This window comes from Sciurus vulgaris (assembly GCF_902686455.1).
Source record: "Sciurus vulgaris genome assembly, chromosome: 11".
NCBI classification, from domain to species: Eukaryota; Metazoa; Chordata; class Mammalia; order Rodentia; family Sciuridae; genus Sciurus; species Sciurus vulgaris.
This window is the reverse complement of record NC_136472.1, coordinates 70,272,226-70,289,393: the sequence shown is the minus strand read 5'-3', so window position 1 is coordinate 70,289,393 and position 17,168 is coordinate 70,272,226. Positions and strand designations below refer to the sequence as shown.

The following is a 17,168-nucleotide window of genomic DNA, read 5'->3' as shown; positions in this document are numbered from 1 at the left end:
AGCCTGAGAAGAGTGGACAGTAGAGCAGGTTTCAGTAACTTCACAGAATATATATTTGCTCATCTTTTACTTCCTGCAGACTTATCCTGCCCAAGAACTAAAAAACAGCCTTATTGGTTTCCTCAGCCTCAGAAATCTCTAAATACTGTGCTGAATACTACTTTTTCAATATGTATAATCCCAGTTTTGGGATTGGCCCCTTGCCTTACTGTGTGATCCAGGAAAAATAGTGAACCTTCTTTGTTCCTTAATGTCTGTGCTTATAAAATGGGGTCATCATGAGTGCCTCTTCTGGAATGCTGTGTGGGTGATTGTTGGAACTTCAGAAGAGGTGGTATGCCAGGGCTGAGCCACCTGTATGTTAGAAGCTCCTGGGCATGTCAGTCCACGTTGCGCCGGTGAGTATTTCTTCCAAAGTGGGGTTGAGAAGAAGATAGTTACCTTTGACTACACACAGAAACGAACATTCTACATTTGAATTTATAGTTGTGCAAACTGTCCCCACTTCTTGCCTATTTTCCTGGCTCATTCAGAGAGACTGAGATTCCCTTGAAACTTCCAGTAGTAGGGCAGCTGAGCAGTGGCTGCTTTAGAGTTGGCAGTGATATCAGAAAGACAAGACAGCCTTGCTAACTGTCTGAGGATCAACCTGGACTCTGGGGGAGAGTTAGCCAAGGGGAGCAATGTGTTCAGACCCCAGAGCTGTCAGTGAGACCATCAGACTGACATGGGTGTGTGTGACCCAGAGTGGGAAAGTTACTACTGCCCCTGAAAGTTTCTCAAATCAGTGCATGAGGGGAGTGTCCAAGAGCATGAGGGCACTGCTGCCTAGGTGAAGTGTGAAGTCACCCTCCTTCATCTCTCTGCCTCTCTACTTCTCTCAACCTGATCCTTCTGTCAAGATTTCATTACAGAGGTGACATCTTACACAAAGACTTCCTTGTCCTAGTCAATAATCGCAGCCTGCCCTCAGCTACTCTTTTTTGTTTTGTTTTAATTTTTTTATTTATTTTAATTAAAAATAAATTTACATAGGACAATATTGTTTGATTCATTCTGTTATTTTTTCCCTTCCCCCCCACCCCTCCCACCCCTCTTTTCCCTCTATACATTCCTTCCTTTCTCCATTCTTAATACCCTCCTTATCCCTAACCCTAAACCTAACCCTAACCCTAACGCTAACCCCTCATACCCCCCCTTATATGTCCTCATCCGCTTATGAGCGAGATCATTCGTCCTTTAGTTTTTTGAGATTGGCTTATCTCACTTAGCATGATATCCTCCAATTTCATCCATTTGCCTGCAAATGCCATAATTTTATCATTCTTCATGGCAGAGTAATATTCCATTGTATATATATGCCACAGTTTCTTTATCCATTCATCAGCTGAAGGGCATCTAGGTTGGTTCCACAATCTGGCTATAGTGAATTGAGCAGCTATGAACATTGATGTGGCTGTATCTCTATAGTATGCTGATTTTAAGTCCTTTGGGTATAGGCCAAGGAGTGGGATAGCTGGGTCAAATGGTGGTTCCATTCCAAGCTTTCTGAGGAATCTCCATACTGCTTTCCAGAGTGGCTGCACTAATTTGCAGCCCCACCGGCAATGTATGAGTGTACCTTTTTCCCCACATCCTCGCCAACACCTATTGTTGCTTGTGTTCTTGATAATCACCATTCTAATTGGGGTGAGATGGAATCTTAGGGTAGTTTTGATTTGCATTTCTCTTATTACTAGAGATGTTGAACGTTTTTTCATATATCTGTTGATTGCTTGTACATCTTCTTCTGTGAAGTGTCTGTTCATTTCCTTAGCCCATTTGTTGATTGGATTATTTGTGTTCGTGGTGTAGAATTTTTTGAGTTCTTTATAGATTCTGGAAATTAGTGCTTTCTGAAGTTATGAGTGGCAAAGATATTCTCCCACTCTGTAGGCTCTCTCTTCACATTACTGATAGTTTCCTTTGCTGAGAGAAAGCTTTTGAGTTTGAATCTATCCCAGTGGTTGATTCTAGCTTTTATTTCTTGTGCTATGGGAGTCATGTTAAGGAAGTCTGATCCTAAGCCAACAAGTTGAAGGTTTGGACCTACTTTTTCTTCTATAAGATGCAGGGTCTCTGGTCTGATTCCGAGGTCCTTGATCCATTTTGAGTTGAGTTTTGTGCAGGGTGAGAGATAGGGATTTAGTTTCATTCTGTTGCATATGGATTTCCAATTCTCCCAGCACCATTTGTTGAAGAGGCTATCTTTTCTCCATTGCATATTTTTGGCCCCTTTGTCTAGTATGAGAAAATTGTATTTATTTGGGTTTGTGTCCATGTCCTCTATTCTGTACCATTGATCTGTCTATTTTGGTACCAATACCATGCCGTTTTTGTTACTATTGCTTTGTAGTAGAGTTGAAGATCTGGTATTGCAATCACTCTTCCTGCTAAGGATTGCTTTAGCTATTCTGGGTTTCTTATTCTTCCAGATGAATTTCATAATTGCTTGCTCTATTTCTGTAAGGTACGTCATTGGGATTTTAATTGGAAGTGCATTGAATTTGTATAGCACTTTAGGTAGTATGGCCATTTTGACAATATTAATTCTTCCTATCCAAGAACATGGAAGATCTTTCCATCTTCTAAGGTGTTCTTTAATTTCTTTCTTTAGTGTTGTATAGTTCTCATTGTAGAGGTCTTTCACCTCTTTTGTGAGATTGATTCCCAAGTATTTTATTTTTTTCGATGCTATTGTGAATGGGGTAGTTTTCCTAATTTCTCTTTCTGAAGATTCATCACTTATGTATAAAAATGCGTTGGATTTATGGGCATTGATCTTGTAACCTGCTACTTTACTGAATTCACTTATGAGTTCTAAGAGTTTTCTGGTGGAATTTCCAGGTTCCTCTAAATATATAATCATGTCATCAGCGAACAGGGATAGTTTGAGTTCCTCTTTTCCAATTTGTATCCCTTTAATTTCTTTAGTTTGTCTAATTGCTCTGGCTAGAGTCTCAAGAACGATATTGAATAGAAGTGGTGAAAGAGGGCATCCCTGCCTTGTTCCAGTTTTTAGGGGGAATGCTTTCAGTTTTTCATCATTTAGAATGATATTGGCCATGGGCTTAGCATAGATGGTCTTTACAATGTTAAGGAATGTTCCCACTACCCCAATTTTCTCTAGTGTTTTGAGCATGAAGGGATGTTGTATTTTATCGAATGCTTTTTCTGCATCTATTGAAATAATCATGTGATTCTTAACTTTTAGTTTGTTGATATGGTGAATGACATTTATTGATTTCCGGATATTGAACCAACCTTGCATCCCTGGGATAAAACCCACGTGATCGTGGTGCACTATCTTTTTAATATATTTTTGTATGCGATTTGCTAAAATTTTGTTGAGAATTTATGCATCGATGTTCATTAAGGATATTGGTCTGAAATTTTCTTTCCTTGATGTGTCTCTGTCTGGTTTAGGTATCAGGGTGATATTGGCTTCATAGAATGAGTTTGGGAGGGTTCCCTCCTCTTCTATTTTATGGAATACTTTGAGAAGTATTGGAATGAGCTCTTTAAAGGTTTTGTAAAACTCGGCTGAGAACCCATCTGGTCCCAGACTTTTCTTTGTTGGTAGGCTTTTGATGACCTCTTCTATTTCATTGCTTGAAATTGATTTATTTAAGTTGTGTATGTCCTCCTCATTCAGTTTAGGTAATTCATATGTCTCTAGAAACTTGTTGATGTCTTTGAGGTTTTCTGTTTTGTTGGAGTACAGATTTTCAAAATAGCTTCTAATTATGTTTTGTATTTCACTCGTGTCTGTTGTGATATTTCGTTGTTCATTCCAAATTTTAGTAATTTGAGTTTTCTCCCTCTTTCTCTGTTAGTGTGGCTAAGAGTTTATCAATTTTGTTTATTTTTTCAAAGAACCAACTATTTATTTTGTTAATTTTTCCGATTGTTTCTTTTGTTTCAGTTTCGTTGATTTGGGCTCTGATTTTAACTGTTTCCTGTCTTCTACTACTTTTGGTATTGGTCTGCTCTTCTTTTTGTAGGGCTTTGAGCTGTAGTGTTAAGTCGTTTATTTGTTGATTTCTACTTCTTTTGTTGAATGCGCCCCATGAAATAAATCTTCCTCTAATTACTGCTTTCATAGTATCCCAGAGATTTTGATATGATGTGTCTTTGTTCTCGTTTACTTCTAAAAATTTTTTTATTTCCCTCCTGATGTCTTCTGTTATCCATTCATCATATAATAGTGTATTATTTAATCTCCAGTTATTGGAGAAGTTTCCATTTTTTATTCTGTCATTTATTTCTAATTTCAATCCATTATGATCTGATAGAGTACAAGGTAGTATCTCTATCTTCTTGTATTTGCTAACAGTAGCTTTGTGGCATAAGACATGGTCTATTTTAGAGAAGGATCCATGTGCTGCTGAGAAGAAAGTGTATTTGTTCTTTGTTGGATGGTATATTCTATATAAGTCGGTTAAGTCTAAATTGTTGATTGTGTTATTGAGATCTATGGTTTCTTTATTCAATTTTTGTTTGGACGATCTATCCAGCAGTGAGAGAGGTGTGTTAAAATCGCCTAGTATTATTGTGTTGTGGTCTATTTGATTTCTGGAATTGAGAAGGATTTGTTTGATGTACATGGATGAGTCAATGTTCGGGGCATAGATATTTATGATTGTTATGTCTTGCTGATTTATGCTTCCCTTAAGCAGTATGTAATGTCCTTCTTTATCCCTTCTGACTAGTTTTGGCTTGAAGTCCACATTATCTGAAATGAGGATGGATACTCCAGCTTTTTTGCTGTGTCTGTGTGCATGGTATGTTTTTTCCCATTCTTTCACCTTTAGTCTATGGGTATCTCTTTCTATGAGGTGAGTCTCTTGCAGGCAGCAAATTGTTGGATTTTTCTTTTTAATCCATTCTGCCAGTCTATGTCTTTTGATTGATGAGTTCAGGCCATTAACATTCACGGTTATTATTGTGATATGATTTGTATTCCCAGTCATTTGACTCATTTTTGTTTTTTGACATGATTTGGTTTCCCCTTTATTTGGCTATTCCTTTAGGCTAGTTCCTCCCATTGCTGATTTGCATCGTTGTTTTTCATCTCTTCCTCATGGAATATTTTGCTGAGAATGTTCTGCAATGCTGGCTTTCTTTTTGTAAATTCCTTTAGCTTTTGTTTGTCATGGAAGGATCTTATTTCATTGTCAAATCTGAAAGTAAGTTTTGCTGGGTATAAGATTCTTGGTTGGCATCCATTTTCTTTCAGGGCTTGGTAAATGTTGTTCCAGGCCCTTCTAGCTTTTAGGGTCTGGATTGAAAAATCTGCTGATATTCTTATTGGTTTCCCCCTGAATGTAATTTGATTCTTTTCTCTCGCGGCCTTTAAAATTCTGTCTTTATTTTGTATGTTAGGTATTTTCATTATAATGTGCCTTGGTGTGAGTCTGTTGTAATTTTGTATATTTGGAGTCCTATAAGCCTCTTGTACTTGGTTTTCCATTTCATTCTTGAGATTTGGGAAATTTTCTGATATTATTTTATTGAATAGATTGTTCATTCCTTTGGTTTGTTTCTCTAAGCCTTCCTCAATCCCAATAATTCTTAAATTTGGCCTTTTCATGATATCCCATAATTCTTGTAGATTTTGTTCATGATTTCTTACCATCTTCTCTGTTTGGTCAACTTTGTTTTCAAGATTAAATATTTTGTCTTCAATATCTGAGGTTCTGTCTTCCAGGTGTTCTATCTGATTGGTTATGCTTTCTATGGAGTTTTTAACTTGGTTTATTGTTTCCTTCATGTCAAGGATTTCTGTTTGGTTTTTTTTTCAATATCTCTAACTCTTTATTGAAATGATCTCTTGCTTCCCGTATTTGCTCCTTTAACTGTTGATTGGTGCGATCATTTAATGCCTGCATTTGCTCTTTCATCTCCTCGTTTGCTTCCCTGATTATTTTAATTATGTACATTCTGAACTCCCTTTCTGACATTTCTTCTGCTGTGCTGTCATTGGGTTTTATTGATATAGTATCTAGGTTTGTTTGGGACATTTTCTTCCCTTGTTTTCTCATATTGGTCAGATGTCAGTGGGACTTTGTGATATTGCAGAATTCTTCTATTGGCTTATAGTGTCCCTGTAGATTTCCAGTGTATCACCTTCCTGCCTTCAGTAGCCTGAAGTCTTGGAGGTGCTTCCAAGGAAAGCTGCCCCTAGCCCGCTACTGGTTCCAGGACTTGGAGCTGGCTCTGTGTGGAAAGGCTCTCACTGGGGGGCCTGTTCCGAGAAGCTAGCCTGGAAAGGCGCTCCCTGCCGGAGGCGGCCGGGCTGCGAGCTGCTTGGGGAAGTCCCTGGCTGCCCTGTCCTGGTCCCTGAAGCAACCTGCGGGCAGGAACTCGCCGCCCTGGTTCAGGGACTTGAAGTTTGGTTCTGTGCAGAAAGGCTCTCACTGGGGGGCCTGCTCCGAGATGCTGGAGAATCTGGCCCTGTGGGAGGAGCCCACCTCCGGAGTGCGCAGAGCTGCCTGGGGAATACTCTAGCTGCCCTGCCCTACTCTAATAAGCCCGAATCCGGGCCTGCCACTCGGGCAGCGCTTCACCAGGTGGGGGAGACTCACCCTGTGGCTCTATTTTAGTCCAAGTCTCTCAGTGCCTCCCCTTCTTGAATCCTGGGTTCTGGAGCGACTGGAGATGCAGTCACCCTCTAGTCCGCCATCTTGGATCGCCTACTCTTTTGAATGTTCCCTAAATCTTGGCCTCTTCTGTGATTATTTGTACTCTTATCTGCCCATATGTCTTTTCTCTCTTCTCCACCTGACAGTTCCATGTGCAGGCCATGACCTGTGTTTCCTTGGATTTCCCACTGAGCTGGAGGAATTATATTCATTTTATGTTTCAAACAGAGGAGAATTTGGAGAGTACCAAACTAGCCCTGTATTTGCTGCCTAATATGTGGAGATTCAGATTATGGGCCGAACTTTTCCTCACTCAAACCTAGAACTCCCCCACCCACCTTCACTTGCCAGCTCTATCTTCTTTCTGTTCAGATGCTCTCACCAAAAAGCAAGGAGGAGCATTTGTGAGAAGGCAGAGCCAGGAAGGAGGGAGGATTATTTGAGTGCCTTCTTATTTGCTCTTAGGTTTCTAGCAGTGTCCAGGAATTTTTTTTTTTTTTTTCAGTACCAGGGATTGATTGAACCCAAAGGTACTCAACCACCGAGCTACTTCCAGCCCTTTTTATTTTTAATTTTGAGACAGGATTTTGCTAAGTTGCTGAGGACCTCCCTAAGTTGCTGGGGCTAGCTTTGAACTTGTGATTCTCCTGCCTCAGCCTCCTGAGCTGCTGGAATTGCAGACCTGCACCACCATGCCCTGCCAGGAAATTTTTTATTTCACAGAATCTCAGAGCTGTGAGGCCATTAGTCCAACTTCTGCTGTCTCATGACCTACAGATTTTGTAGCTTTGTGTTCTAATGTTTCTTTCCAAATTGATGCTTATATTCAACATTCTATTTCTAGAAAGAGCCAAATAGTAAACATTTTAACCTTTGTTGGCCATTTGGTCTTATTTGTGACTTCTCAGCTCAGCCATTTAAGACAGGAGAAGCCACAGACAGTATACAAACTAAAGGGCATTGGGTGTGTTTCAATAAATCTTTACAAAAATAGGCAGTAGGCAGAATTTGGCCCATAAGCAGTAATTTCCAACCCTGTTCTAGATCTGATCTTTTCTTTAATTTTCTTACGACATTTTCTTTTCTTTGTTTATTTTTCCGTTTGATCTAACTCCTCTGAATTCTTTTTAGCTCTTACGCCAGCCAGCCTACGTGCTAAGTAGGTAGGTAGACAGTCGACAAAAATGTTAGAAAAGGCTATCATTTTCCTCATGAAATAAAGCTGAAAATATTAACTCAAATTTTGTAGATCTGCAGAGTTAATGAATAGGTTATATGGATTTTTTTATTCAAAACCATTTATTTAAAAAACACATTTATCTATCGCATGCCTGTATACTGGCATTGTTTTAGACACTGACAGGTTAGACAAGATAGAGTCCTAGAGCACACAGTCAGAACAATTTTGATGTGTTATTCTACATTCATAGCTGTAATCCACCAAACTTCCTTCTTTTCCATTCTTCATCTCTCTCCATTTTGTCCATGAAAGTATAAGAGGTTTTTCTCAGATTTCTTGCTAAAATAAAATTATGTCTGGCATTTGTCTTATTTTCTTACCCATAAGCTTTTCTATAAAGGAAATTAGATTATTCTGGCATGTTAATGTCTTGTTCTTAGAAAACCTATCCTGGTGTCAGTAATCACCTAAGTGTTTAAAACTGATAATAAAAAAATACAGTTTAGGGCTGGGGTTGTGGCTCAGTGGTTTAGCACTTGCCTACCATGCATGAGGCACTGGGTTCAATCCCCAGCACCACATTAAAAAAAAAAAAAAAAAAAAAATCTAAATAAATAAACACCAAAAAATGTATTTTTAAAAACTTCTAGAATTTTGTCAGGAATCATTGATAAACTTACCAGTCTGTAGGTTGCAAGATATCTCTCTCTCTCTCTCTCTCTCTCTCTCTTTTTTAGTAAAATTCCAGACTACCTTTGTCTGCCACAGTTTGGCAGTTCATCTGATTTTCTGAGGTATATTAGTTTGGATATGCACTGGTCTCCAACTTCTTGTGCTCTGCTCTCTAACTCTGGTACCTGGATAATGACAGTTTTCAAGAATTGTGTCAGGGCTCTTCTCTTTCCTTACCAACCTAAATCTTTAGTTTTTTCCCAACCTTTCTCTTTCATTTTTCTATAAAGATACTTCATTTCTTTCTTCCCTTCAACTGTTTATTGGCTGCCTGCTATGAGCAAGTCACCATGCCCAGCTCTGGGTCATCCTCATTGATGAAATAGACAGAAACATTATCCTGTGGTTTTCTTTCTTTGATTTGGATTGACTTTTTTGTGGGAAGTTACTGGACTTGTGGGGATGTATGAGGAGAGGATAAAGTAGAATAAGAGAAACATTTCCTTTATCCTCTGTGTGGGCATCACAAGAAAATCACAGGTCAGGATGGCTGGTCAGTCCTCTTTTAGAGCATAGAGTCATTGTTAAAGTCCACTGAGTTCACTAAATTTCTGATAGATATTTCTATGGACCTCAGCCTATACGAGTACTGAAGGAAGATGGTAAGTTGTAGTTTGTGACCTTGACAACCTCCTCAGCCCTCAGGAATACACCCATCTCACTTTTCAGTATTGTTGTGAAGATCAAGAAACAAAATGTAAGGTGTGTGAATTGTAAAGTGCTCTACAGTTGTAAATGCTTATTAGTTCTATGTTCTTAAAATTCAGCATGCATTTACTGAATGTCAGGCACTCTGCCAGATGCTGGGAATGTATAAATGAACATACATGGTTTAGCCCCTGAGCAGTGCACCCAGTTAAGTAAGAAGATGGACCTGTGAACAGGGAATCAGCACAGAGTGGTGAGAGCAAAGGTACCTGTACAGAGGATGTAGGCAGCACTGATAGAGGTAGTGGTGAGCTGTTTCTGGGATGTATCACAGGGTAAATGACTTTGAGTTGAGTCTTATGGATGAGTTGAAGATTGGCAGGCCAACTAAGAAGGCGGGACCTTCCAGGCAAAGGCAACAACACATGCAGACATGAGGTAGAGTGAGGGGGTGACAGCAGGTAGCATCATCTGCCACAGTTTTGAGGAGAACAAGAAGTAGGAGATGGGGGTTATGCTTTGGAAGGACCTTAAATGGCACCTCGAGGGAGTTCACACTGGACTCTGAAGGTCATTAAAGGATTTTAAGCAGGGGAATATTGAATTCAATTTTATATTTTAGATGGACTATTTTGACAGGGTAGAGGAGAACTTGGAGGGCAGAGATTAATAACGGTTCTTGACCTTTTGGGGATGATGGACCCCTTTGAGAATTTGATGAAATGCCATGTGCCCCACCCTCAAAATGCACTTAAAAGTTGTGGCGGCCCCTATAGGTGATCTTTGGGATTGGAGAAATTAGTTATTAGGGAGATAAAAGGAGGTGATTGGGTGCTCACTGGATTGTGAGAATTGATGGAAAAGGAGGCACCTGTGGTAGCATCTCAGTTTCTGATTTGAGTGAACAGTTGGGTGTGTGGGTCTAGAGCTCCAATGAGTAATCTAGGAGATAGAGATTTAAAGGTCACCAGCATTTGCTTAGAAGTTAAAGTAATAGATATAACTGAAATTGTCCAAGGAAAGGATTTAAAATGAGGTGGTAGGAAAACAAGTGGCTCACTCAGTGGAGGAAAGAGCTTCCAGGCCAGGAAACTAAAAGGTATCAGAGGTACACTTTGTATCTGTTCTGCTTGTTCAGAACAGGCACAGTCTAAGAAGTAAAGTCTTTGCCCTCCTTGTGGAAGCTCTGTTGTCAGTTGTCCATGCTTGGTGAAACCTTTCTTCTGTCTGTCACATGAGAGCTGCTCCTTAGCATGAAGCCTGCTCAGCCTGATACCTGATGGGCTCTTCCACTTTTGTCAAGATTGGCTTTTATGGGTAGAGGGTAGTCTTGCTGGTGCAGGTGACCCAGGAATGCGTGGTATGGAAATCTCCTTGACCTGATTGTTCTTTCCATTCTCTACAGCTCTCAGAGTGGCTCTTCAGGGGCATTATGATGTCTGGAGAAAGGTTAGGCTTTATTGCCTGTCAGTCATGTTTCATCTAAGCTGTCATTGACTGGCTGTGTGATTTTTGAGTAAATGACTTAAGTCCTTGACTTTCAATCTTCCCATTTTATGGGGTTGTTAGAACAATTAGTAATAATCACGTGTATTTAACACACAGTGGTATTTAATGAAGAATCTCTCTATGGGAGAGTGTTTTGGATCAATATAAGGCAGGAAGTCTGCTTAGGAGGTAGTGAGCAACTAACTACTCAAGAAGTAATAGGCCCACTGTCTGCCTGTCAGCGATTCTGAAAAGGGGCTTCTTTCTCTGGGTCACTGTATTATATGATCTCCAAGGTCCCTGCCATCTGTATGATTTCTAGGGTTCTGAAAGCTCTCTGCACCACACCAGAGCAAGTAATGGACTTATAAAAAGTGGGATTTGAGCTGGGTTTTGGGGTTGGAGAGAAAAAGAGGAAAGGTATTTAAAGCAGAGGATACTGCTTGAGCAGAGGCATATAGATGAGGCAGATGTGAAGGGAGCATGGAGATCATCTGCCAGCTTATTCTCTGATTTTGGCATATTCCCTGCAGTGACTTGAACCCCACCCATGCCCATCTAAGAGAATTCCACTTGTGGCTGGTGTGGGTGGTGAGCCCCAATCCTCAGGTGGAGTTGGCAATAAATTAGTGATAACAGTAAACAAGTCACCCAGCCAGGGATGCCGCTGGCTGCTTGTAAGTAACTGTTATAAACATCTAGTGTCTGGGCTGTCAGAAATGCAAGTGAGCACTCTGAGTTCCTCTCATATGTACAATTAAAACAATAAAACACGGCAGAAACATGGCCAGAGCAGACTATAAATCAGCTTCTCCTCTCAGTTCCAAGTGGCAGCTGAATAAAGATGACTTGTGCAGAACTGAGTTGGCACAGGGCCCTTCTGGGTGTAGAGTGCCTGGCTTGCCAGGTTGGACCTACCAGGGCCTAACCCACCCACCCAAGAGCCCCCTTCCCATAACTCCAGAGGCTGCAGGCCAGGCCTGTTCCAGCTGACCTCCCCATCTCTTGTCTTCAGATGGGGGACAGGACAGTGCAAGCTGGCGCATCACAAACCAGTGGACAAGTGCCCTGGAGTTCAGGAGGTGGCTAGGAGTCCCCACTGGCGGTAATGGAACTGCACTCTGTACTGTAATATTTCTCTCCCTCTCTGGGACATGCTTAGAAGTGGTCTCATCTGACTAACTCATCTACTCAGTTTAAGTTAACCACCCAATGTATAAGTTAATCCCAGTATACCCAGCTCTACCCAGGCACAGCAGAGAGAAAGTGTGTCCTTGGAGAACACAAACTGAGATGGAATCCTGAGGCAAGGAAATAGGAATCTCTTTTTCCTTTTTTTTTTTTGGTGGTGCTGGGGTGGTGCTGGGGATTGAACCCAGGGCCTTGTGCATGCTAGGCAAGCACTCTATCAACTGAGCTGTATCCCCAGCCCCAAGAAATAGGAATCTCTTAGAGAGTTATTTAAAAAAAATAATAATAATCAGATTCCTACCCATCCCCCCACCCTCATCCCCCAGATTCTGATTTAGTTAGTCTGGGGTAGACCAGAGATTTTGCATTTTTGCCAGGTTCCCACTCTTTGGAGTAGCACTATCTAGATTACAGGTGTTAGTTGTAGTCTTGTGCAATTGCTTAAAAAAACCCTCCTGGTCACTTCTCTAGAAGATACTTATTTTTGCCACTTTAAGCTTCCCTCCTAGAGAGACTATGTGCGTAAGCCATGGCTTTGTGGGTGTGTAGTACACTAAATAGGCTGACACAGTGACTCATGCCTGTAATCTCAGCTCAGGAGGCTAAGGCAGGAGATAACAAGTTTGATGCCAGCCTTGACAACTTAGTGAGACCCTTTCTCAAAGTAAAAAGGACTGAGGATGTATCTCAGTGGTAAAACTCCCCTAGGTTTAATCCCCAGTACAAAAAAAAAAAAAAAAAAGGAACAGCAACATTTAATAGATATGACAACACCTGGAACAGTTTCATTTTTTTAATATATATTTTTTAGTTATAGGTGGACACAATACCTTTATCTTATTTTATGTGATGCTGAGGATCAAACCCAGGGCCTCACATGTGTTAGGCAAGCGTTCTACCACTGAGCCACAACCCTGGCCCCTGAAACAAGGTTTTTATTGAGAGCGAGGTGGCATATTTCTCTCTCACCCAAAACCTAGAACATAGAAGGAATTCCATTAAGGTAAACCTCTGTTTTTGCATCCTCATCATCTTTTTTCTTTTTTTTTTTTTTTTTTTTGTGGTACTGGGGGTTGAACCTCAAGGCCATGTGTATGCTAGGCAAATGCTGTACTACTGAGCCACATCCCCAGTCCACTCTTGTGGAATTTCATTCAGCATCTTTGGCACGGTCATCCAAGTACGTTTCCATTGCACCAAACAATTCTTCTCAAAGAGCCAACTAAGAAGTGGCTTAGCCATTACCTAATTATGTGACCTTGGGCAGTTCTTTCTCTGGGTTTGTTTTCTCATCTATCAAGAATAGTATTTCCTACACCATAGGCTTATTATAGGAATCAACATACTTAAGAAAGCACTTGAGAAAATACAAAATATCATCAAATATAAGATGCTAGCAGGAATAGCAATTAATAATAAAGACTGAAGACATGACCAAGACAGTATTTGACAGGGATTCAGTCAGAGGTTCAGACAACAAGTACTGCCAGAACTCAGAGAAAAGAAACTCTGGTTGACACACTAGGAAATAAAATAGTACTTGAGCCTCAAAATCAAGAAGTTTTTAGGTAGCTGCTTCTTGAAGGGCTGCTAGATAGGTGTAGATGGATCTAAGTGGACAATGATAGTGCTATGTCTAAAACTCTCAGAAGTGGAAAGAAAAATGTTATGTTTCTAGCTGGTAGTTGTACATGTTGGGGTGTAGTAGCCGCACAGCAAAAGTTCTGTTTTTAGAGAGTGATAAGCCATAAAGATGCAGCATTAGTAGATGGCCAGATCAGGATGCTTGGACTTTGCCCTTTAGACTGAAATGAGTCTTAAAGATCCTACAAGATAGGATGCTGAGGACCAACTCCTTCCACGGTGAAGAAGCAGGGGAGGTGGTAGTGAGACCACCAGCCACAGTAGCAGCACATGATAGTTGTTGGTCCTGCATATTCATGGAAACCCCAAAGTGTGGGCATTGAAGGAAAACTGAAGCAGAGCAGTGATGTCAAATGTCAGCAGAACTGTCCCTGTTCTTAAATACAACCCCACAATCATATGAGCCTGCACATGCCCCTCACCAACTCTGCCAAGAACCTCTGGCTTGTTCACAGACTTGGTAGTCTCAGGCCAAAAGCTGTTTTGGCAGGTTATTTGTAATAATATCCCTGCCTCTTCCACATCCTTATCCAGGCCCACTCAGAGCCTTGTTGCACCTCCAGGGTCAATGGTTCTACTCATGTCAGCTCTCAGCAATGTCAGCCACCACTGAGTCACCAAGATGGACAATGTACTGTCGCTCCATCAGCATTTGGTCAACTTCAAGATTAAATGTATTAGCAGTTAGGTTAATTGTTTCTATCCTTTTAGCTTTAAAAAAAAAAATATATATATATAGATATATATATATATATAGATATATATATATATATATCGTACTCCTAGGAGAGGGCAATAGACTCATTGACATGTTTTATTAAAAAGAATAAATTTGATGCATTTATAAAAATAAGAAAAAGTGTGATAGGTTGGCTAAGAACTAGTCTTGTGATTTTTAACTGATTTACATATTTTGTGTATAAATATTTTTTCATCAAAAGTTCCAAATCAGGGATGGGTCCCACACACCACACAAAATATATTAGAGACATTTATATGGATAGCAGGAAGGGAGACAGAGGGCTGAAATTTTCCAGGCACCCAGTGATTGATGGGGGCTGAGGCTCCCCCTGACGCTTTATTGAGTTTCCGATGATTATCTCTCGCTGAGACATTTTTTACAGATGACGGTCGAGCTGTCACAATGGACCATGGGGGAAAAAAAACCAACAATAATAACACTTTAATCTTTTTACTGCACTGCTCCCTAGTATCTCAGATTCATCTTCCCTGACGCACGCAGTTCATTATTCTGCCCCTCCCTAGATGGGAAATAAAGGAAAATAAATATATATGTAGACACACTTACCCACATACATACACACACACAGAGTATATAAAAGAGACCACCTCAGAACCAGAGAGGGGGAGAATTTATTGTTCTTTTTGCAAGTGTTGAGGTTTATTAGTAGAGATGCTGGGTTGGCTTGGAATTGGCTATTAATTACAGCATTTTGTATTTGTTTTTTATTGCAAGTTTTTAACATCTCGAAGAAAAGGCAGAAGAGAGGCAAGCAGGTGCAGAGATGGGGAGTACTGAGGGACTGAGTTGGACCAACTGGGTAGCGTAGCTGCTAGGAGGCAGAGAGGGCAGGCTCCTTCCTCTTGCTATTGGCCTGTCCCAGAGGATTCCTGGGACAAGAATACCCCTGTGGTTAGGATGAGGGGCAAGTATCAGGAGAGGATAAGTTCAGGGTAATTATAGGACAAATCAGAGGGACCCAGAAACCTCTGAGCATGTTACTACTCAGAGAGATACTACTCAGAGAGTTGGGAGAGGTGGGAAGAAAAAGAAGTTCAAGCAGAATTAGAATGGTTCTATAGATAAGAGAGTAACAAATTCTTAGGAATTTGCCCCACCTTTTAAATTTGTTGATGTGCAAGTGAGACCTTTGTCCCTGGAAAGCCACACCTGGCTCTGGTCTGAAGAGGATGCCTCATTGACTGTCGAGGGCCACGCCATGAGGTCAATGACCTATCTTCTTCACTTTTCTTGACAGCCTTTCCAGTTTCCCCTTCCTTTTCTTGGAGGTGAGATAAGATGGGCTTTGGGTCCCTTCACATGTCTCCAGTGGAATAAGTGCTGACCCATCTTCCCTGTAATTCATCAAACCTTTTCTGAGCTTCTACTGTGTGCCAGTCTCATGCTGTACTAGGATGCAGTGATGATGGGGAGAGCAGGATCCTCTTCCTAAGGAGAGTGCTTGCCAACCATGAACAGAAAGTATGTGCCTGTGAGAACCATTTTCAGAGGCTGGTCCTCCAGCCATAGGCCAGCCTCAGTGACCATGAGTGCCTTCCCCTATATGAAGGCCAGAGAGATCTAGGAGATACAATGTCTGTCCTTCAAGAAGCTTTTTTCTGCTTGGGAAGGTGGGCTTAACATCCATTCACTAAAGCATTATTTATTGAGCACCTTTCATATTCAGGAGTGTACACATGAAAAAAATCTGAGAAGACACAAGACTACGTAAGAGGAAGAATCAGCTAACTTGATATAAACTAGACATTACTAGAAAACAAGGAGGAAAAGGGAGACCATGAAATCAGGCTGTGTGAGTCAAAGTGTGTATGTAAAATGTAAATAAATAAAAGAAAAACATAATAAAGCCATGAAATCACATAGAAAAAAAGAATACACACCTTGGAATTGAAGAAACTAACTCAGTCATTGGCTATTGCTTTGACTTTAAATGAGTTACATAACCTAAGTCTTGATTTCTTCATTTATAAATAGCAATAATAATATGAGAGCCTAATATGGTCTTGTGAGGAAAATAGTTATAAAGTACCTGGTACCCAATTAGTGTTCAACAAATGTGTACCATTATTTTCTTACTACTCTAAGAGGTAAATATTTAGTTATCTGAATATTAGAGGAAGACTCTTGTCCTGGGGTTTTAGCCTTTCAGACTCAGCTGTGACCCTCCACTGAGTATGAAATGGGTCCCCTGCCATTCTACAGTATTGGTGTTTGATGTGATTCTAGCCAGAGTTAGGATGGCATCGGGAAGAGGAAGTGGTACAATAATAAATGTATTACCATTTATTGAGTCCTTGTTGCATGCTAGGCAGTAGGCTTAGCTCCTTTCATACAATTTAAAACACAACAGTTTTCTTGAGATTTAATTGATGTACTGTGCAATTCACCATGAAAAGTAAATGATTCTGTGGTTTCTAGAGTGTTCACAAGAGTAGTGCACCAAAAAAAAAAAAAGAGTAGTGCAACCCTCACCACAAACAATTAGGACATTTTCATTGCCTCATAAAGAAACCCCACATACGTTATCAGTCATTCTCCATTCCCCTCCACTACCCCCCATCTCTGCCAACCAGTAAACCTCTATAGATTTACCTCTACTAGATATTCCATGTAAATGCAATCATATATTGTCATTATGAATGACTTCTTTTACTTAGCATAATGTTTCATCTGTGTTGTAGCATGTGTCCAGCACTTCATTCCTTTTCGTAGTTAAATAATATTCTGTTGTACGATTATAGTATATTTTCTTTTATCACCAGATAAGAGACATTGGGTGGTTCTCTTTTTGCTATTACAAATAATGCTTCTAAAATATGTGTGTATGGTTTTTGTGTGG

The 17,168-nt window shown here is 40.4% G+C and overlaps 1 protein-coding gene across 1 annotated transcript in view; it reads left to right on the top strand.

The window, feature by feature from the left end:
- The window catches only part of CLPB (ClpB family mitochondrial disaggregase), a 150,758-nt gene that overhangs the window by 59,631 nt on the left and 73,959 nt on the right, over positions 1-17,168 (top strand).